Raw genomic sequence first — 8,756 nt, 5'->3', positions numbered from 1 at the left:
GGGTGCTCCCCGAACACAGCCGAGCCCAACCGAGCCGGCGCCCTGCTCCCCGAAACCCGCCGGCGCCCTGCTCCCCGAAACCCGCCGGCGCCGGCGCCCTGCTCCCCGAAACCCGCCGGCGCCGGCGCCCTGCTCCCCGAAACCCGCCGGCGCCGGCGCCCTGCTCCCCGAAACCCGCCGGCCCCGGCGCCCTGCTCCCCGAAACCCGCCAGCGCCCTGCTCCCCGAAACCCTCCGGCCCCGGCGCCCTGCTCCCCAAAACCCGCCGGCCCCGGCCCCTGCTCCCCGAAACCCGCCGGCGCCCTGCTCCCCGTAACCCGCCGGCACCGGCGCCCTGCTCCCCGTAACCCGCCGGCGCCGGCGCCCTGCTCCCCGAAACCCGCCGGCGCCGGCGCCCTGCTCCCCGTAACCCGCCGGCGCCGGCACCCTGCTCCCCGAAACCCGCCGGCGCCCTGCTCCCCGAAACCCACCGGCGCCGGCGCCCTGCTCCCCGTAACCCGCCGGCGCCGGCACCCTGCTCCCCGAAACCTGCCGGCGCCCTGCTCCCCGAAACCCGCCGGCGCCAGCGCCCTGCTCCCCGAAACCCGCCGGCGCCCTGCTCCCCGTAACGCGCCGGCGCCGGCACCCTGCTCCCCGAAACCCGCTGGCGCCGTGCTCCCCGAAACCCGCCGGCGCCGGCGCCCTGCTCCCCGAAACCCGCCGGCGCCCTGCTCCCCGTAACGCGCCGGCGCCCTGCTCCCCGTAACCCGCCGGCGCCAGCGCCCTGCTCCCCGAAACCCGCTGGCGCTCCCCACCCTGCCAGTTGACTGATTTTAATGGGCTTTTTTCCAAAGAGCTGATCGTGGTGGGTGCTGAACCTTTAGAGATCTGGCCTGGGGGCTGGCCCCCTCCCGCCCCATGGTCTTGGCACTTTCTCCTGCTCAGCTTTCTTCTACATGCACTTGAACTGAAAGACTGTTCCGCTTCCAGCCCCCCGACCCACCCGCCACAGAAATCTGTGGGCGCTGGCAATCTCTGAGAAAGCAGAAGTGCGGGAGGCCGCAGGAGTGGCTGGGCTGGGGATCTCACGGCCTCCTTGCTGCTGGGGGAACAAACTGAGGGGCCAGGGAGAAACAGAGCTCACCAGAGCCCTGCTCTGCAGCCTCAGAGAAACCTTCCTGCAGCGTGGTCCTGGCTGGGGCTGGTGTGAAGCGGGAGAGGGGCAGGTGCTCCCGTGTGGGGCAGGGTATGGAAGAGGGCACCGCCCACCTAGAGGGACTTCAAAGGGCGGAATCTTTTGTTCCATGTCCTGATTTTCCAGTGAGGGTTCTTTGTGTAACCAGCATGATATGGGACAGGGATCACATGTAACCAGCATGATGATGTGGGAGCGTGGGGTGACTTGTCCTGCTGTCCGGAGTGGCCCGCGACCATGGGTGCCTGCCTCAGGGCAGACTGTCAGAAAACAGAGCAGACACCCACAGCTGGTGGGGTGGTCTCTCATTAGACTTCACCAAGCCAGTAACAAATGTGAACTCCTGGATCACTATCCCAGTCTGACCATGGAGTCAGACAGTCCCCTTGGACTCTCCAGTCTATCTTGCCACCCCGACAAACGGGACTTTGGGAGAAAAGGTCATACCAAAAATCACAGCACATTCAGGTTGCTTCCAGTCCCGAGAGCCCAGTCACTTGCCCCAGACCCATCGGTACCCTAGATCTTACGCCTGCAGCCAATCCTGTGATAAGCTCTGGCTATATCTGTACTAAGATCGCTCATATAGTCACCCTACGCCATGGGAGAGAGCACTCACGGCGACTTAATTAAACCACCTCCAACGAGTCGCGGTAGTTGCCTTGGTGGGAGACGCCCTCCTGCCGCCATAGTGCTGTGTACACTGCCACTTATGCCAGTGAAACATATATTCGTCGGGGGGGTGCTTTTTCACAGTTTTGCCCCAGGGCGGTGGGTATAATAGGCCAGGGAAGGCTAAGCCTCTCCTGGCCCAGGCGCTGCCAAGGGACACCGAGCCGCGGTGGACCCGCCCCTTCTCTGAGGGCCCCCCCAGCGCCTACTGCTGCTGCCACCTGCCTACCTTCGCTCCACCTCCCCCCCTTGGGGGCAGGAGAGATGCTGCGAGCAAGCGGTGGGCGTGGGGGTCTGGTGGGGGAGTGAGGTGGCTCGGTCAGGCATTGGGCCTCGGGGGAGGGGGGTGCTGGCTCTGCCCAGCACTTGGGCGGGGGGCAACTCGGCCTGGGGCTCAGGTGAGGGGCAGGGCAGAGCGGCTCAGCGCTCCTGGGGGGTTGGCTCGACTTGGCCTGGCCCTGGGGCCAGCCCAGCATGGCGCTCCGAGGGGGAGCGGTTCAGCCTGGTGCGGCGCTCGGCCCAGTGCTGGGGCTGGGGGGGCTGGCCCAGGGTGGCTGGGGTGGGTGAGCCGGGGCTCCTCTGATCGCAGGGGGGAGGGCTCAGGACTCCTTCTATTATGGGGAAGGGGGCGTTTCGGGGCTCTGGCATGTGGGGCGCAGGGCCTTGAGTGGAAGGGTTGGGGCCTTGGGGGAAGGGGCGGGGCTGGCAGGCTAGACTCCCCAAAGTGGGGGTTCACCCGCTGCCCATGGTTTTGCCAGTGCAGACGTGGCCTAGCTAAAGGTTGGTTAACTAGGAGAAAGAAATAGGAGCGTTATTGACAGGTTAAAACTATCCAGCACAGACATACCGGTTGTAGTGATCTGTCAATTCAAAGTGTATTTCAGGGCAGACCAAGGAGCTTACCCCTGGGGATCTCTGGCTTCAGTCTGGGGTCTCTAGCCCTGTCAGAGTTCAAATGGGGAAGAAGTGGGAAATTGTCCTGTGTCTCTGTGCCTTCATTCAGCTTCCAGGTCCATAGGACAAGCTTCCTTGGAGGGATAGGGCCATTAGCCAAGCCTTTGTATTGGGATGTTCCCTGAGGGCCCATCCGCTGTTGATAGTCCCGGAGGGGCAGGGAGGTGATCCCTGTACCTGGGCTCACAAGTTCAGAGCAAACATTTCCACAGTGATAAAGTCAAAGGTAGAAATTTCCTCATTCCCAGAGAGATCCCTGCAGGCAGCAACGTACACGCATTTCACAGAGTCTAACCACTGTGATGGGGCAAGGCCAGATGGCTATGGAAAAGTAGTGGGAGATAGATATATTAGCTCCATGCTAAACAAATCCCTGGTACCAGGTTAAGTGAAATGGAAGCTGCTCCAGGTCAATTAAGACACCTGGGGCCAATTAAGAACTTTCCAGAAGGCAGGGAGAAGGCTAGGTTGATTGGGACACCTGAAGCCAATTTGATTTAATTGGGTATGGGTCCTGCTTTTGAGCAGGGGGTTGGACTAGATGACCTCCTGAGGTCCCTTCCAACCCTGATATTCTATGATTCTAAGCCAATCAGGGGCTGGCTGAAACTAGTTAAAAGCCTCCCAGCCAGTCAGGTGGGTGCGCATGTCAGGAGCTGTGGGAGGAAGTTGTGCTGTTGGAGAGGCTGAGCAGTACACACCATGTCAGGCACAAGGAACGAGGCCCTGAGGTAAGGGTGAAGTGGAGCTTGAGGAAGTGAGGGCTGCTGTGGGGGAAGTAGCCCAGGGAATGGTATGTGTCATGTTTCTAAAAGGTCAGCTACCATAGCTGATACTATTAGGGTCCCTGGGCTGGAGCCTGGAGTAGACGGTGGGCCTGGGCTCCCCCCCCCCGACCTTTGCCCCCTGATTAATCACTGAGACTGGGAGACAACACAGACTGTGCAAGGAAGGATAATTTCTCCTCACCTCCCTCGCTGGCTTATGATGAAAATGGCTCAGTAGACTGTGACCCTTGTCCCTAGAGAGAGAAGGGTTACGTGGAGGGCCACAGTGAGCCTCTGAGGCTAGCGAAATCCGCCAGGGAACGCGGGACCCACGGAGGCAAGGACAGAGCTTTGTCACATCACTCAATACCTTCTTGTTGGACTCATCCCTATTTTGAACAAAACTAGCACGCTGGTGACCTGCTCTGGTCTCCAGCTATGAGGGTGTCAGTTCTTAGCTAATGCCTACAGCCTGGGCAAGAGCTGGTACCTGGCCTGCCAGCATCACGCCCCCAACGCTAAACTAGTGTATGAAGGGGTGTCACGGATGTTCTTGAATAAACCTCACCCTCCCCCATTCTCGATAAGGCCGCAGCCACTGCATTCTCCTTTCTCTTGATATGAATTACTTCCATGTCAAATCCCTGGAGGGCTACACATCAACGAAGAACCCTTAGCTTGGGGCAGCCCTGTCAAAGGGGCATGACCACTTAGCACAGTGAATTGTTAATTACACAAAGAAGGTTTAAGTTGCATAACAGCCCAGACAATGGCCCAGCTCTCTGCCTCCATGACAGCCTAGTTTGGGTAATTACCCATTGCCTAGCTACATAGGTAATGGGATGCCTCTTACCCCAACCCCATCCTGCAGCAGCACTGCACCTAGCCTAGCGTTGGCAGCGTCCGTGTGAATCACAAAGGATTTGCTATCAGCAGGACTGCCCAAACCAGGCTCCGAATAAACCCAACCCACTGCCCACCCTGTGTCCTAGGCAGGACACCTCCGCAGCCCCCAGCTTGCACTTGGAGACCTTGCCAGTGAGGTTGGCTTCTCTCAGCCTTTGTAGCACAATTCCTACATGGTTCAAGTGGTCATGCTACTGAAAATAGCCCAGGCATCTATATGGGCTCTGGCAAATGTGTGTAACCCCTGCAGCACGTCCCTGACAAGCCCCTGAATATGTTAATGCAAAAGGCAGAACTGTAAACTCATACAATCCAGATTCCAATAGAAAAGCGGAGTTTTCCTGGGGCTTAGCGTCTAAGGGAATTTGCCAGTACCCACGAGTCAAATCCAGTGTGCTTATGACTTTTGCACCCCCCAATAGACCCAGTGAGTCCTCTATTGGGGGTGTGGGGTATGGGTCAGGCTGGGAAAGCATATAGCTTCCTGTAATCCACACAAAAGCTCATGGTTTTGTCCTTTGAGGTACCATTACAATCAGGGACACCCAGGGGCTGTTTGATTTACTAGTTACTTTCATTTCAAGCAGGTTTCCACCTGCTCCTGGATTTGTTTCTGCATTTCCCTGTTAGCCTGGTACGCTCTGCTAGGAGGACGGCGAGGCCCATGGGTTGCAATGGAGTGTACAGTCTTGTCAGTTAAACCTAGCCGGTTGGAAAATACCTGGTTGTGGCGCTTTAAACGAGCTTGCACTTCCTGCTTTGAGGTTGGATTGAAACCCACCCCAAACTCAATGCTCTCCAGGGGGGTTGGGGGCTCTTCCCTGCTCTCCCTGAGCAGATCAATTAATGGGGCAGAGAACGTTCCCTCAACAGCACAACAAACCGTATTCACTGCCATCACCCTTGTAAGCTATCGACCCTCCTGCAATATCTCTGGGGTGAGGGGCCCTCCTCACACTGTGGGATCCCCCACGACACCTGCCCTGCAGCTCAGCTTCAGGAAAGCAGGGTGCAGGTGCTGGCATGATGCCACCATCCCTCTCCCCTTAGAATCATAGAATATCAGGGTTGGAAGGGACCTCAGGAGGTCATCTAGTCCAACCCCCTGCTCAAAGCAGGACCAATCCCCAATTAAATCATCCCAGCCAGGGCCTTCCCCTGCCAGCTCCCTGGTTCTGTGTTTCGCAGGAACATCCCTCTGGTAGCACAGTTCCCCCCCTCCCTCCCCCAACCCGGGCCTCTGTTCACTCTGCACTCGGAGCACCCCTAGGCTTCCCTTGGGTGTCTCTCAGCCAGACCCCGAGCCCCCCTGCCTAGCTGGCAGGATGGCGCTGTGCTGCCCTTCCCCTGCTGTCTCTGTGACAAACCCAACAGCGAGCGAGGAGGCCAGGCTGAGGGAGCACTGAGCAGCAGTGACAGAGGGGCTGCTGGGTATGTACAGCACCGAGCACCACAAGGCCCACTCCCGCCCAGCGGGCTCCCATACGAACAGCAATAGCAGTGGGGGCTGCAGCCACCAGGTCGTGCCCACGACTCCCTAGTGGGCAGCTGCTGTTTGCAATCCTTCCTCTTCCCATTCCACCCGTAAAGGCTCTGAGAGCCCCACGCTGCCTTCAGAAGCCCCAAAGGCCTGGCCAGGTTTATAGCCAGAGGCGTGGCCAGCAACTTCCAGTCCCCTCCCACTTGAACCCGAGACCTCTAGCATCAGAAGTTGGAGCCTCCAGAGTGCAGGGGAATATAGCGGGTTTGGGGCAATGAACCAGTGCTGGTGACAGTGTATTTCTGCTGCCTCCTAGTGGACACAGCGGTGAACAGACGCATGAGGGTTTGCTGTGAGGTCCTTGCTCAAAGCATTTCCTTCCCCCATGCCTGTGCGACAGACAGAGGGTTTGCTTGCCTGCTCCATTGCTGCACCCCAGAAGTGGCTGAATTCTCCCTGTGCCATGAGTGCTTTGGAAGGGAAGGAGCTGCAGACTCTGCTGAGGGAAGCTGTCAGAGCACCAGCTTTCATCATCGAATCCTAGAATATCAGGGTTGGAAGGGCCCTCAGGAGGTCATCTAGTCCAACCCCCCTGCTCAAAGCAGGGCTAATCCCCAATTTTTGCCCCAGATCCCAAATGGCCCCCTCAAGGATTGAACTCACAACCCTGGGTTTAGCAGGCCGATGCTCAAACCACTGAGCTGCCCCTCCCCCCACCACTGATGCCTCATGGCACCGAGGTCCCTGGCCTGCAGCAAGTGTCACCTGGCAAATTCCCGGAGTGAGGTGGAAACCCACGCTTCCCAAGATGAGAGGCAGGTGGCTGAAACATGGACCCCTCATGCCCCCCACCCCACAAGGGCTGGACCGAGGGCAGCGCTGTGGATGTGTACAACCGGTTTGCAGGCTGTATCCCCAGCGTGTTTGCATGTCTCACATGCAATCACAAACCCCAGTAGGGCCGGAGCCCTGGAACTCCAGCACGAGGCTCCATCACCTGGTCTAGAGCCGGGGCTCTCAAAGTGGGGGTCGGGACGCCTCAGGGGGTCACGAGGTTATTACATGGGGGGGTGCGAGCTGTCAGCCTCCACCCCGAACCCCGCTTTGCATCCAGCATTTATAACGGTGCTAAATATATAAACAAGTGTTTTTAATTTATAAGGGGGGGTCGCACTCAGAGACTTGCTATGTGAAAGGAGTCACCAGGACAAAAGTGTGAGAACCACTGGTCTAGAGGAGCACATCTAGCCAGGGGCAGATTAAGACTTACTGGGGCTCTGGGCACAAAGAACATTCCCCCCACCCCCATTTTTAACATGGGCCTAGTAGCCTTGGGCAGGCGGTAGGGGCTGCGCTTCGCTGTGGGGGAGCTGATAAGGTGATCAGCTCCCCCCTGCTCGCACTGCCAGCCTCTTCGTGGTGGGGGTCTGAGGTGGGCCTTAGCCCCCCTTGCCATGAGGTCCCACCCCCTGCTCCTCCTCTTCCCCCGAAGCCCCTCCTCCTGGCCAGGCCGGAGGTGGGCTGTGGTAGGAGCTGCCCAGGGGGCCTGGGCTGCTGTGGGGAGCCCTGGACGCTCCAGCCGCCCTTGGGGCGGCTCTTACCACATCTTGGCTCCCGCCCGGCTTCTGGCCTCGCCAGAGGGCGGGGCCTAAGGGGAAGAGGAGGAGCCGGGCACAGTTCCGGCACTGGTGGGCTCCCCAATTCTACAGAGGTTCCGGTGCTCCTGTGGGGGCCCCCAAATTGTCCAGGGCCACGTGGGCCTGTGCATTAATCTGCCACTGATCATAGCCAGCCTGCAGGGAGCCATTCACTCGTAAGGACATGCTGTGCTTTTCCCAGCCCTGGTTCATACATGGGGGGTCCCAGCCCTCCCGAGGGCTGGGGGTTGCTGTGACCCCGTTGCCCTCACACACACACGATGAGAGGTGCCTTCACTCCGGCCCTGAGAGATACAAACTTGGCCCTCAGTAACATTTTGAGTATTGCTTCCCCAAAGAGGTGGGGGGGGCGGGGGAACGGGGCGGGCGGGTGTGCATCAGCTGGGATAAAGCCAAAGCAGCTGAGATCAGCTGGGGCAGGAGCAGAACCCAAGTTAAAGCCCCAGTGATGGCCAGAAGCAGTTAGAAGAGGTGAAAAGAACAGGAGTGTTGAGGATACAGACTAACACGGCTGCTACTCTGAAACCTGTCATTATGGAAGAGGTGAGTTTGTCAAATACTTTCGGGGAGGCTGTATCTCTGAAGTCTGTTGCTCAAATAATCCCAAATTTGGACCACTCGCCCTGCGTTGCACCCCCATAGGGCACAGCAAATTTCAAGCTAATACGCACACAGGTTTCAGAGTATTATCCACCTTTAAACAGAAAGTGACGCTCAACTGCAGAATACCGCCTGCCCCTTTGTCTGTGTTTGACTCGGGGTGGGTGAGGGGTGCAGATCCCTGCTCCACGCCCTCCCAGCCACACTGTCACTGCTGTCCACTGCCGGACGCCTGGGAACACCCTGGCCTTGGCTGGACAGAAGGTGACTTCTGGGCAGAGTCTGGGTCTCTGCGCTTGTTGGCTTCCAGCCCTGGGCTGCTCGGTGCATCTCACGGCTTCCCTCTGCTGAGTGGAATTCACCAGTGCAGGGCAGCGCCCAGCGCCCACTTACATCTCGTCTTTGTGTCTGTCTGTCTATGTCTGTGTGTCATGGCTAGCTATGTCTCTGTGTCTGACTGTGTCTGTCTATGTGTCTCTCTCGGCATCTGTCTGGTTTTGTCTCCGAAGACTCAATGATTTCAATAAGCATTTTCTTGCATTACAT

Source organism: Eretmochelys imbricata, chromosome 27, assembly GCF_965152235.1.
Source record: "Eretmochelys imbricata isolate rEreImb1 chromosome 27, rEreImb1.hap1, whole genome shotgun sequence".
Taxonomy (NCBI): Eukaryota; Metazoa; Chordata; order Testudines; family Cheloniidae; genus Eretmochelys; species Eretmochelys imbricata.
Note: the sequence above shows the minus strand (reverse complement) of the source record.